We start from the raw sequence: 14,709 nt of genomic DNA on the forward strand, positions 1-14,709 counted from the left end.
CATGATGGGCATGATCCTTTTCTTTGTTTGTTGTTTGTGGTTTGAACCGATGAAATTCTAGGGCAATTTATCTAGTGAGTGTCTATGATAGGAGCATTCAACTTGTGAATGCCACACATACCTTGACCCCTAGTGTAATTCCTAGAAAGGAGGGTTCATTCCCTGTCTGTTACATGTTTGTTTCTTTGTAATGAGATATCTATACATCTTAGTTCCTTATACCCTGGTGTAATAAGCTCCATTGTTATATAATAAGGCTCAATGATGATAATGTATTGCACCATGATTAAAGAAATGAAGACTTTCTCATCAAAATTTCTATCATATCATCAATTATCTGGCTTACAAAGATTGATTCAGTTGATTGATTATTTTATATGTTTCAAAAATAACAATTCTTCTAAGATCTTCAACATGTATTTTGACACACAAAAATATATAAGCATCATCACATTGCATGTTCATTACCATTTCACACTCATAATAAATTTTTCATCAACCATTATGCATCACAACAAAAAGCTACATCAAATCATGATATCACATTCATATTGCATTCATCATCACAATAAAATTGCATTAAACCATGAAGTTCACAATCAAAAGCTCATCAAGAATGCATATCATATATATCATATAAAAATGTGTCAAAATACATCATATCTACATCATCAAAATCAACATCCAATCTCTCAATCTATACTGCCTCTATCAGTAGGAGCATCTCAACTAGCTCCAGCCTGTCCTGACAGTGCTCTAGGTGGACCCATCACTCCCACACTGCTAGTCTATTGAGAAGTAGATCGACTCGATCTTCTCCCCATGAAAGCACCAAAAATAGGTTCCCTCTGACCCTTAGGGATAGCTCTCTCATAAGCCTATCGATAATAAATAGCCTCCTATGCTGCAGCAAAATATCTATTTGCCTGGCTATGTGCCTCTATCACTGGCCCAAATAACTGATCATATGCATCCATAGTGATGTGAGATCATCTAACTGCCTCATCCCTCTCCCACTGTAATCGATCTCTATCAGCAGTTATTCGATCCCTCTCCATAGCTAAATCCTCTATCACATGTTGATACTGATCCCTATCCTCCATCCACCACTATCACAAAGTAGCAACCAAATCCTCCTCCACCTATATGTCCTCCACCTCTACCTCCTCCACCTCTACCTCCTCAACCTCTATCCTCTCCACTTCTCCCTTAGGGACCCCTACCATGTCTAATCTGATGAGCACAATCGGAACTATCAAATCTATCAAAGGTATAGGCGTATGATGTATCCACCATACACTATACTGCACTATGAGCCCTAGCTCTGCTACAACAATCTGCCATCCCCACAAAATAGGAGCAAGAGCATCAAACTCAGAAATAACAACATGAGGTTGTATACATGCACCCAATCACCAACCTCTAGAGTAGTGTGAGCAAAATAAGTTCTCACATCTGGAATTCCCTGTACTTCCTCGAACTATCTAAGCACATGGCTAGGAAGATGCATATCAAGACTATCAACATCTTGACCAATAAGATATCTCTTCTATCAATAAAAAATAAGTTGTTGAGTATCATCAATCCAACCAAGACAAGTAAGATAAGGTCTCCATGAGAAGTACTATAAGATATCAATCTGATGACACTAATACAAGATGTTACCTAATGCCCCATGCCTCACACCAATAATATATCCATAAGAATATGGTTGATCTAGCTCTAAATCTATATGTAACACAAAATGGAAAATAGCAATGTGTTCCCAAGCCCATGTCTGAAGCAAAGTAATACCACATCCAACTGATTTCTACTGCAAATAAACAACCCCATGCATCTGATGATACAAAGTGGCAAGAAGACAAGGACCCCAAGCAAACACACACCTGTCAATAATCATATCATGTATAACACATCCCCATCCAATAGGAAAACCATGGGCACGTCTATCTAGAATCAGTAATCCAAAAATAGTACAAGCAAGCATAATGGTGAGATCATCATAATCAAAATCATCCCAACGAATATCATAACGACCATGGATATCTAGATCCTGCTCCTCACACTTGAACAATGTACACAAATCTGAAATACCATCATCACGATCAAATGAAACTCACCTACCAAATATCAGAATGTGTAAAATATGCCACCCATCCTCAAGTGTGCTAGATGCCTCACCAGTCGGTAGATGAAAAGAACATGTCTTTGAATGCCACCGCTCAACCAAAGCAGCAATCATAGCCCTGTTGGTTGTAAGCTCAGGAAAATGCATAATATAATATAATCCAACCTATTGTAACAAAGTGGTATCCTCTGCATCCAACTCATGATGTCGATCAAGACTATCTAGTCGTGTCTGTCTAGTAAGAAGTATTGGATAATGTGCCTGCATTTGGAAAATATATAAATGAGTCAACTACGTCATCAAAACTATCAAGATGCATAAACTAAAGAAAGAAAGACCTTTACTATCAATTGTGATTCTATATTATCATATGCAAAGCAAAACAAGAAAATGCAACATATTTACGCCAAATGTGACACGAAATAATCATATGCAATACAAAACACATTCAATTGTGATACAATTTTCTCAATTGTGATACAGTTTTAACAATTGCAACATAAAACATCAAATGCAATGCATTAAACTCAATTGCGATATAATAAAGTCAATTACAGCAAAATCGATACTCAATTGTGACATACATGAAAAATGACACACCAAAAAATTACAAAATACAGACAAAAAATAAGCACAAAGTCAAACAACTCACCATGTCACCAGTGTCGGGAGGTCTCTGATAAGATCCCACTCACTTGAATAAATGTAGCCTCACTCTATGACCTACCATTTTGCTCCAAGGACGCCATAAGCTCTAATATCTCTAAGAAATTCTTTTAAAACAAAAAATACAAATGAGGTCAAACCCATACCAATCCTCAATTTATAAGATCAAAAATTAGGGTTTCTTAACATAAAAACCCGTGGACCCTTCTAGCTTCAATGCAGTGTCAAACATAGAAAACGAGATCGAAACTTTCAAACTTAATATTATACTATCTAGCATATTTCCAGAAACCTAGTCTTCAATCCAAAATTTTCTGACCACTTTTTCTGAGGGAGCATGATACCCTAGCGTCATCGGGGCATATTGGGGCAGTTTTTCTTTTCATTTTCTTTGAAACAACGTCATTTTGATATTGTCTCAAAGAGGGGCAATTGTAGACACCTAAAAATGTCTCATTAATTCTACAATAATTATTCCTCTATTTAATTAAGTAATTATTAATTATTTGATTAAACTAACTATTTCTTCTAATTATCGCCCTTCAACACTCCTAATTATTCTATTTCTATTCTCAAATCATTTTAATCACTTAACCATATCTCAATTATTAATTAAATATCAAATATTTATTTAATTGTAATATTTTCCTTGCTTAAATAATCTTTATTATTTAATTAATTCAATCTCCTAAGCTTAAATATTTTCATTTAAATTATTTAAATTAATTAATAAAATTCCTCCATTTTCCCAAATTATAATTCCAAATAATTTCATCTAATTTCGTTGTATTTCTCCCAAATTCGAATTTCACTTCATTCCATTTAATTTCAAATTTCCAAATTCACATTTCACCAATTCTGAATTTCAGTTAATTTCATGTGTATTTCAGCATTCGAATGACCAAATTCAAATTCAAATTGAAAATAAAAATTAATTCTATTTCAAATTCTTATAGCACATGCTAAAATCAGAACTGATTGATCAAATTAGTTGTCTAATCAGTTAACTCAGTTAACTCATCAATCATCCTTTTTAACTCTTAATCACCTTTTTTATGACTAATCAATCAAGTGAGTCATCTCCCCAATCTATTCAATTCACTAATCAATCAATTGAGTTGACTAATCCATCTATTCAGTTTACTCCTCAATCAATCCAATTGACTACTCAATCAAATGAGCTAATAGATCAATCAATTGAGTTCACCAATCAATCAATTTCAGTTATCTATCAATCAACATTTGAGTTCTATTTCTCACCCCCTTTGTGTTGAAAATCTATAAATTCAACCTCCTTTTCATCAATTCAATCTAGTTTTTTGAGAACCACAGAATCACAGTCTTCAAAGTATTTGTATGTAGGAAATTGGTGCAATACCTAAGAGCCACCAACCACTCAAATTGGAGAAGCACAATGGAAGCAAAGATGCAAAATGAGGGAGTCTTTTATTTGAATTCATTCCTTATTTTGTATTGATTTTCATTGATTATGTTTGATGTTTGTTAGTTAGTTAGTAATTGGGGATTCATTCTTATTTGCTAATTAGATCAATAACATACATGACATTCAAGCATAGAAACAATGTCAGTTAGAAAATTAGGGTTACAACATGTTAGCCAATAGAAAAATAACACCCGACCCCTTTATAAAATAATAAGTATTTTTGGCCTCGCGGGGCGCTGCCGCTTGACCCTGGAAGGTGCAATACCCCTTGACCCCACCTTGGGGGCACTGCCCCCAAACCCCCATTGAAAAGTATGGGGGGAAATCACACTGATAGAAGTAGGGAAAATTAACCTTTGAGCCTGATTAGGATCCATATAACAACATCTTCACCTTCCTTCTCTCCTTCATCTCTCTTTCATCTACTTTATCATAAGTATTTCAGTAAGATCTTACTCTCGTTAAAGTGGGGGCTAAATGTAACGTCCTAAAATTGCACCCTTTGCAATTTTAACCACATTTGGGGCCCTCAACTTAGCACCTACATCTCCATGCTTGATCGGGACCTATTTATGCTCTCACCATGCAATAATGCCTTGTTTTCACTTTTTCATCTTGTTAGACCCTTAACCCTAGCCCAATTATGGGGTAGGACCAAGGAGTTATGCCTTGATCCTCACCAAGACCATGGTGCCATGCCATAATCGTCCCTAATTGGGGCCGATTCTAAACCCTAGGTCTTATCTTGAATTTGAGCAAGAAACCTTTCCTTGTGTCAGCCTATGTAAAAATATTAACATAATTGATGATGGGGCAAGTATATAAGGATGTATTCCCCTCTCATTTTGATAGAAATCAGATATACATTCATGATAGGTGAAGTTGGAAGCACAAGCAATCAATCAATCAAGCATTAAAGCATTCAAGGCTACATATTCTTCATCTATCCATTGTGGAGAAAATTTACATCATTCATTTTAAATAATGTGTGTGTGATTAGGGTTTTGTCATGTTCATGCCATTTTCATACAACATATGTGATTACATTCAAGAAGCAAAGGATCACTATCAATCATTATAGATCTAAGGTATACCTTTCCATCATTTATTTCAAGTATTTGCATTATTTCATTCAAGGTTAATTCATAAACTGGGGTTTGACTTAGCAATACCCCTATTCCCAACCTATTTCCCTTTCTTGTTGTGTATAGGAAACAAGTACAAAGTTGTACTCTTTAGAATAAGATTCATTCAGAGAGATGAATCAACCCTTTTTGGTGTGCAAAAAGTTAGGAGAATCGTGGTGCCACATCATGGTCTTTGCCTTTTTGGATCTTTTTCAAGGGTGACATCTGACTCGGTTTATACTACTCAGATCCAGGTGCACATAAAAATCCTACATTTGTAGCTCACCTTTTCCGCATATTTTTCTTCATTTTTCTGCACTTTACCTATTTCAGCGTTTCAACTTACAAAAGAGGAAATCAAAACCAATTCAATCCATTTAGTATTTAGTCATTTTCTAGATGTGTGACTGAATGTAGTGGATTCTAACCCTCTTTTGAATATAAAGGTCCAAAGTGAAAAATGATTCAGTGATTTGTCCCTTCTACGTTGCAAATCTCAAATTCACATTTTCCCCTTTACAGAAAGAAAGGATGATTGAAAGGCTATTCTTTCCTCCCAAGCATGGAAACAAGAAAAAATAATATTATGTTGCTTCCAAAATATGATTGTACTTGAAATTGTACCACCATAAATGACAATTAGTCCCCAATAAGTAAGCTACCAATGTCACATAATGAGGAGTAACATAATAGGAACTTAAATGTTATGTAAAAGGAAAAATGTGAGAGTCCAACTCATTTCCATCTAGTATTTTAATGGTACTAGTTATAATATGTTGTTTAATTTTATTTGCTAAATCATGACATTCATTAGTGGAGTGGTCATGGATTTGATGATACTTACAAAAAAAAGAACTGTGTTCATTTTTCTTACAATTCTTTCTTTGATTCTTTAAAGGGAGGGTAATCAAGTTGGCTTTAAGAAGTTCATACAAATAGTGTCTTGTTGTGATGAGAAGTTGCAAGAATACATATATGTATTAGACAATGGGGAAGGGAATGTCGACAAAGAAGAACTTTGGAAACCTAAATCTTCTTGGGAAAAGTGTGGTGTAAATTGTTCGTGAGCATCAAAACTTTGTTTCACACATCTTAAACCATTTCTAGTCTATCCATGTGTAGAATCAAATATATGTGTTGAAATGTCTAAAGGAGAGGGTTCATTCCTAGTATGAAAATCTAAAGAACCCTCATCATCATCAATAAATGTGTTGGAAGGATAGATGAGATTTGATTTAGAATAATTTTGGATAAATGACACATAAGGATCCTTCAAGGTTTCATTCTTATATTGAGGGATTTAATTTATACCCATTGATAGAAGGAATAAAGTCTAATGTACCCCAAATATTTGCTAAGAAATAAGTATTAATAGAAGATTGTTTTGTTGAAGGAATCATACTATTAAAGGGGAAATGCATCCTACTTCATCATGAACAAAATTATAAGGATTAGGATCAACTTTGATTGTGTAAAGTTCATTATTATATATGAATTTGATTGTGTGATGAAGACTAGAAGGGATTTCTTTCATATCATTAATCCACGGTCTACCTAGAAGAAGGTTATAATTAAGATGGTTGCGCATGACATGAATAGGAGTAGGTAAAGTCATGGGTCCTACTTTGATAGGTAATATGACTATACCAAGTGACTCTCTTGGAACATTATCAAAGCCACGAACACAAAGAGGATCAGGTTGAATAGAAGAATGATCCCAATTTATCTTGTGTAATAAGTCAACACGGCAAATATTATGTTCTGACCCATTATCAATTAAAGTACCTTTTATGTTTTGTTCATAAATAAAAGGAGTAATCATAAGGGGATCATCTCTATTTTTAACTGTTATAGAAGGCAATTCATCTTGTGAGAATGTGATATCATTTGGTTTAGAATAAGGATGAGAAACCACTTTATGAAAAGCTTCTTGAATCAACTTATGGTATGAAGGGGAAGTTTGAATCAAGTATCAAAGGGAGATCTTTGCTAGGATATCGTGGAGTTTCTCAACAAGATCCTTATCGTTGTGTTTCTTAGGGTGAGTGAGGGAAGAAAGAGAAGTGAGAAGAACATTTGGATATTTCTTTTTGACACAAGCATTAAATGTTTTATATATTTTGGAACAATATTTCCACTCTCGTTGTCTTTCCATACATCTCTTTCACATATATATTTTGCAACTTTCAGGATATTTGGAGGTTCCTTGGCTTGAGGATTGTCATAACTAGAAACATGAATAGTATTGACTTGATTAGGCTCTTTGTTTTCAAAGGATATATCTCTTAAAGGGAGAGCATTAAGGAAATTTCTAATGATTTCATCCTCTTGTGCCAAAGTATCTTTATGGGTAAACCAAGATTTAGGAGAAGGACAAACATGACTCATTAATGATTCGTCTCTAGTGGGAAATCCATTGAAATGAAAAGAAGGAATGGTATTGCAAGGAAATGAAGCTACAATATCATCCCTTTGCACCAAATGATCCTTATGGTGGAGGTACATTTTAGGATAAACATCATTCTTCAAATATTCTTCCTTAGGAATGAGATCTTTGAAAGAAGTACTCATAACCTCTTCTTGCAACAATGCTCCCTCATTGGTAGAACCAAATTTGGGAGAGGGTAAATCAACATCCATCAACAATTCTTCTCTAGGATAGGTACAATGTATGAAAGGTAAGGTGACATTAAGGAAGGTGTTTATGATATTATCCTCTTGCTCTAAGATAATCTCATGGGAGAGGCTATTTGTAGGAGAAATATCAACATTGATTTTTAAAACTTTATTCTTAAGAGGGACAGTCATAAAAGAAATGTTAATAATATTTTCTTGCACCAAATTTTCCTCATAAATAAGAGAATATTTAGGCTCGAGGAATTACCATGATTCATTAGGGCCTCTTCTCTAGAAGTTAAAGCTTGATAACGATGATTGTCAACCACATCTACTTATTTTATCATAAAAGCTTCTTCATAAATAGGATAGATAGAAGGTCAAGGTTCATAAAGAGGATTGTCATGCATGACAATATCCTTGTGAATTTTTGGTGATTTAGAAGATGAATTAGAGGGAGGGATGAAGTCATCAAGAGTTTCATCCATCACCTCAAGGTCATCACTACTAAATGGCTTACACATTATGTTGATTAACCTTTCACAAAAGGATTCTTTAGAAGACTTAGGATAAAGGAAAACATCAGGAGCCTCCTGAAGTTCTTCTCTACTATATACTTCTTCAAAAGGATAGTAAGAAAATGGATTGTCAAAGGCATGATAGTTTTGCAAAGAGTAATTTGGAATTTTGAAAAGAAATGCTAACCGTTGCAATGAAATGAGCTAAAGAACGCAAACACACAAAATGCATAAAACAAGATTTATTTGTATTTTTATTTTATTTTATTTTTTTGTAATTTTCTTTTAAAGAAAACTATGAAATGAATGTATCTAAATCTAAATACACGCTTGAAAAATTATGTAACCCACAAGTTAATTTTAGAATTATAAATTAGGGATTTTGTGAATTCAACCTCAAAATTTATATAATTCAATTACAAATTCAATCTATGAATGAAAATTTGAAGTTTAGAATGCATAAACAATTAGATCTAAGACCATAAATTAGAATTAAGTATGAGAGATGTTAGTTTCACCAAAATGTAATGGTCTAATTTTGAACTAGGGTTTCACCAAGTAGGATAAGACCAACAATTAGCCAAATCAACCAATACATTAAAAGGGGGAAGAATCCTCAATAAATCCAACCTTAATTTTATTAAAAAGAAGGTTGAATGTTGATTAAGGTCCTAGTTTCCCTTTTGTTTGAGTTTAAATTATGTTTGAATTAAGTTTTGAATTGCAAATGCTAAACCTATAACAACTAATGAGAAATTGAAATGAAATGATGAAAATGAAATATTGTAGAAATCAAACATAGATGTAAGCTAAGATCTGAGCAACAAGAGAGGATCAAAGCCTATACATGAATATATGGGAAAAATTCTTGAGACCGAAACACATGGCACCTTGGTCCTGGCCAAACCAGGATGAAGTGCCCAAGTCCTCTACGAGCACCTTGGTCCCTTTGTAGTGCCCTTGTCCTGAGGTGTCTCCATAACTCTTGCAAAAGGTAGTTCACTTTGTCTTCATCATCTCTCTCCTTTCCCACCTACAAGACTCCCAAATTTGCCATCTACATACAAAAAGAAGGTAAATTATTGTGGATAGGGGTTTTCCTTAGGTCAAACCCTAGGTTCAAAATCAACCCTAATTGAAATTGAATTGGAATGTATTGGAAAATATTGTCTTTTGAGTGCAATGGATTGAAATACTTTAATGTAGATGATTATACCTTCAATAGGTGATGCAACGGTCTTAGGCTAAGCCCTTCATGTGTTGATGCAATAACATGATAAATCACATAAAATTGATCATGAAATCATAATTGAAACATAAGTTGAAGATGCCTTAAAGTAGTTTGTGTTGGAATCCAAGAACATTGAGAGGGGGGGTGAATCGGTGTTCTACCGGAATGATCAATTTTAACCTTATTAAAACATGCATAAACCAACCGGTATACCAATACATATAGAATTGAAAGAATTAAAGAAACCAATAAGCCAATCACATAAATTAATGCCATAACACACAGATTTATACATTGAAAACCTCAAAGAGGAAAAACCATGGTGGGATTTGTGACCCACAATATCAATCCACTAGCCATATGAAGAGATATTACAAAATAGAGGGGCCTACACTTGCAAGAAGGCTTACAGCCTAGAGCACAATGCTCAATCACAAAAGGAGCCTCACTAACTACATATAAATTCAGACTACAATCCGAAGAAATGAATGAATTGTTAAGATAACATCTTCTATGCTTGAATACAGTTCCATTTAAACTCTGTCTGTTCTGGTTTGAAACCCTAAACCCTTTTACAAAAAGTATCCTCTCATACATAATCTCTCTCATATATTTCTCCTCTTCTATCTATTCATATTTGCATCCCTATCATCATCATCATCATCACCACCATATATCAAAATGATCTAATCTAACTAACCTATATACCCTATACAATTTATCATGCCTTATGTCGGCTTACAAAGATAATTACAATATCAATATACATGTCGGCTAGATAACATAAATACATAAATATCAAAAAACAATTATCGATGTTGGATCCAAGAGATGTCAGCCTCCAATACCGATAACTTGATTCTAAACCATGTTGGTCTGCATTTCCAAAAAACCAAAGAAATCCTTCCATCTTGCCAGTGGCGGTGAAGTGCCTGCCGGTACAAAAATAAACCAAAACATGAAGCCAGAACAAGATACCATGTTTCCATCAATGACAATATTGTGAAACCAACCAATTAAGTGTCAATTGCCAATAGTCTCCCCCTTTGGCATTGATGACAACACTCATGTGAAAATGATCATGGTTTCATCTATCGGTTTCATCCTGAACTTGCTCCCCTTGAGCTGAATATCCATCAATATAAAATACTTCATATCTCCATGTCTCCCCCTAATGTATGAAACTCCCTCTTTTATTTTTCACATCAATATCTCTCCCCCTTTGACATGAATGCCATCAAAATTTCCAAAAAGAGTACCAAAATTCCAAAACCGGGATGAAGAATGAAAAGACTATACAATGAATATCCCAAAAATACCTTACCAGAGCTTAATATATTTGTAAATTTCTGGATAAGCCTTCTCCAAAAGCTCAAGATAAGTATCCCAACCAGATTTGAAAGTGTTAGAAATAGATACAAGTCCATTTAGAATATAAGCAAATGACTCTTTCTCACTTAACTCTGTCGATGTGGGCTTACCAGCCATATCTATATACTCCTTCTTATGTACACTAAGTGAATACAATCAGGGACTCACCAAACCTCTAAGAATTCTGGCTCTTCTTATGATTTTGTCTTTTTCTTTCTCAAGAGCAGAAACTTGGGCTTCCAAAACCAAAATTTGACTATCAATGGATGTAGTCAATGAAGTGAATCCATCAAAAGAATTGGCTATACTTGCAATTTTCTCCTGAGATTTCTTAATCCTCTTATCCAAATTAACTATAAGAACATATGTGTTACAACATACTCTGTAAATGTTTGTACACTACTTTAAAGAATTGTCTATCAATTTTAGCTTTTCATTAATCTTCTTCCTCTTAGACACAATCACTTGATCAAATATAGTTCTTTTTTCCTGTGTGAACCTCTCCAATGCTTGTCAGTTTGAAATCTGCTGCAAGGATTGCAAATCCTTTGAAATGTGCTCTATAATTGTCTTAAGCTTGTCGGATGGGCTCGCTTCTCTGTCAAACTTGCAGTTTGAGACTAGTCTATTCAAAACAATGATAGACTGATCAATAATACCTTTATCCATAGATCCCTCCATCATTTTTTGTGTATCCATCATCATGAGTTCAGTAGAGCTCATCTTCGTTATGCTTTTCTTTTCAACCTAAGAGGTGTCAATTGACAACAATGATGGACTCAGTACCGGTTCTCTACTAGATTTCCCTTTCTTCTCCTCTGATGATTTAACCTTTATATCTTCCTCACTTGTACTGGTGGCTTTGCCACTTGGTGTAGTATGAGTAACTATCGGTTCCTCCCTAGGAACTGTAACCTCATACTGTACATTTGTATCTGGAGGATTGTTGTCCTCAACATTAGTATCCTATACATTATCAACCTTTACACTCTATGTATCTACCTATATCTCAATATTTTCCTGTACATTTATATCTATCAAGGGCTTAATTTTCACTATCTTAATGTTTTTCAAAATTGAGGGTGATGTACCCATAATACCCTTTCCTTACCCTTGAACCGGGATGTTTGCAGTACAACTATTTTTGATTCCAATGAAGTATAAAAACTACGGTTTTCTTCAAGGAACTTAACCCATGCCTTGTGGGTCTCCTTGATTATCTCATTTACACTTCCTAACATAAGACTGATTATTCTATGTTTACTGTTAAATATTTTCCTATCTGCAACCTCAAGTGTCCTATCCATCTCCTTTGGAGCTATAGAAACACAAACAAATAACAACTCTTGTATCTTTATATGCTTGTCCTCTTACATTATTGATAGTCTTCTAGCATCTCACATATCATACAATTTTGTCGGTATTTGGCTTTCAATTTCTATCAAAGCTTTCTTATAAATATCCAAATATAACAATACTGCTTCCTCTACCTCTCTTTGTTCATCATCCTCTAAATGTTCATAATAAAATTGTACATTCTTTAACATACCATCTTTATTAATCTCATTAACTAACTCTACACAAGTCTTTGGTGGAATGATAGTTACACTACCAAATTCAATTGCTAGATCAATGTCACCCTTCTTCTTCCTTCTTCCAGTACCCGATGGAGCTGAAGCTGTTTCTTTTGGAGCTCATTTTTGTGCCAGTAACTTGAATGTAACTTTCCTAACTGGTTGTTTTTTAGCCTCTACCTTGGTATCTTCTGTTTTCCTCCTTATCACCCTTTTGAATGCCAGGGGTGTGTCATCTTCAAATATAGATTCAGTTGCAATAAGTTCAATAAATACTTCTGGTTCTTTCCTCTTCCTGCCTTTCTCCAGGACAACATCAATCAATGCTTTGATGTCCTATGAAACCTTTTCAACAAATTTACTTGCCTTACCTTCCTGCTTCTCTCTCTTCTTTCAGTTGAACTCAGTTTCAACCTCTTGTGTCTTCTGCTTAGCAGTACCATAGGGTTTCTCAACTTCATCAATAGGTGCATCAATCAACATCTTTGTATGAGCATCTTAAATCTATGTATCAACTTCATAGCCCATCTCCTCAATCTAGATCTTTCAGGGTTTGACTGCTTCCATGAGTGTTTCATCTTTCTTCACCATGAAGTATATGTCAGTTGAGTATTTCTCAACAATGTGCTTATGAATCTTTTCTCTAGACTCCATAGCCTTCTGGAATGCTTTAAAATAACCCCATACTTTGTCATCTCTCTAACTACCTAATGTAGCAATTGACTGTTTCAGTTCCCTCCCTACCGGGATATCAAATGTCCAACCTCATTACATCCATAACATGTAACATTGTTCTTTTGAATTGCTTTACTAAAACATGTATAATTGCTTCGCCTACCTTGATTAGCCATATGTCCAAATTTTCCACATGCAGAACATTTTACATTCATTCTCCAATATTCTATCTTATGACCATACTTATTGCATTTAGAACATTGATGAAGAGCAGAATTATTGTTCTGATTTTCTCTATTTCTACATTACCTAGCCATGTGACCAAATTTATTGCAAACAAAGCCTCTACCATTAAATTTATAAGCATTGAACTACCTTATAGGTGCCTTATAGTTTTGATCTTCATTAGAAGTACCAGAACTCTGTCTTTGTTCAAACCAAAGTCCACTGGAATCTCCATTCTAGCTTTGTCTCTTCAATAACTCATCTAGCTGTGCTGAACTAATCTTGAATTTTTCTTTATACTAACTTGCAATAGTCAGATCATCTCTCAAAATTATCATTTGTCTCTCAAGCTCTTGTTCATTACTCTGGGATTGTAATAAATCAATTCTCAATATATCATTCTCATGAAACAACCTACCACATTCTTCAAATTTGTTCTTTAGAGATACAACAAGATTTTCTTCCTTTTTCTTCCAGTCCTCAATCTCTTTAGACATCCTCATAGTTATTGCTTGCATTCCATTTATCATAACCATGTTCTCCTAACTCAGCTTCTGACACTATTCCTTAAGTGCATCTTTCTCTTCATCATATTGATTCTGCAAAAGTTCCTTCCTCCTAGATTGAACAGATGATAGCCTCTCCTATAGGACAAGAATGAATTCCTTAGCAGAATTCAATTCATCTTGTAGCTTTAAGTTCTTCATCCTTTCAACATCAAAATCTTCAAGTGCCATCTCAAGTTGCTTTTCCAAACAAATAACCATGGATTCCAGATTCAGGATCTTCTTCAAGCTCTTAAAATTCCTCAAAGGCACAAGGCTCTGATACCAACTGTTGGAATCCAAGAACACTGAGAGGGGGGGGGTGAATCAGTGTTCTAGCAGAATGATCAATTTTAACCTTATTAAAACATGCATACACCAACTAGTATACTGGTACATATAGAATTGAAAGAAGTAAAGAAAATAATAAGACAATCACATAAATGAATACCATAACACACATAGTTATACGTGGAAAACGTCAAAGAGGAAAAACCACGATGGGATTTGTGACCCACAATATCAATCCACTAACCATATGAAGAGATATTACAAAATAGAGGGGCCTGCACTTGTTGGAAGACTTACA

The sequence above is a fragment of the Cryptomeria japonica genome, chromosome 5 (genome assembly GCF_030272615.1).
Source record: "Cryptomeria japonica chromosome 5, Sugi_1.0, whole genome shotgun sequence".
NCBI lineage: Eukaryota > Viridiplantae > Streptophyta > Pinopsida > Cupressales > Cupressaceae > Cryptomeria > Cryptomeria japonica.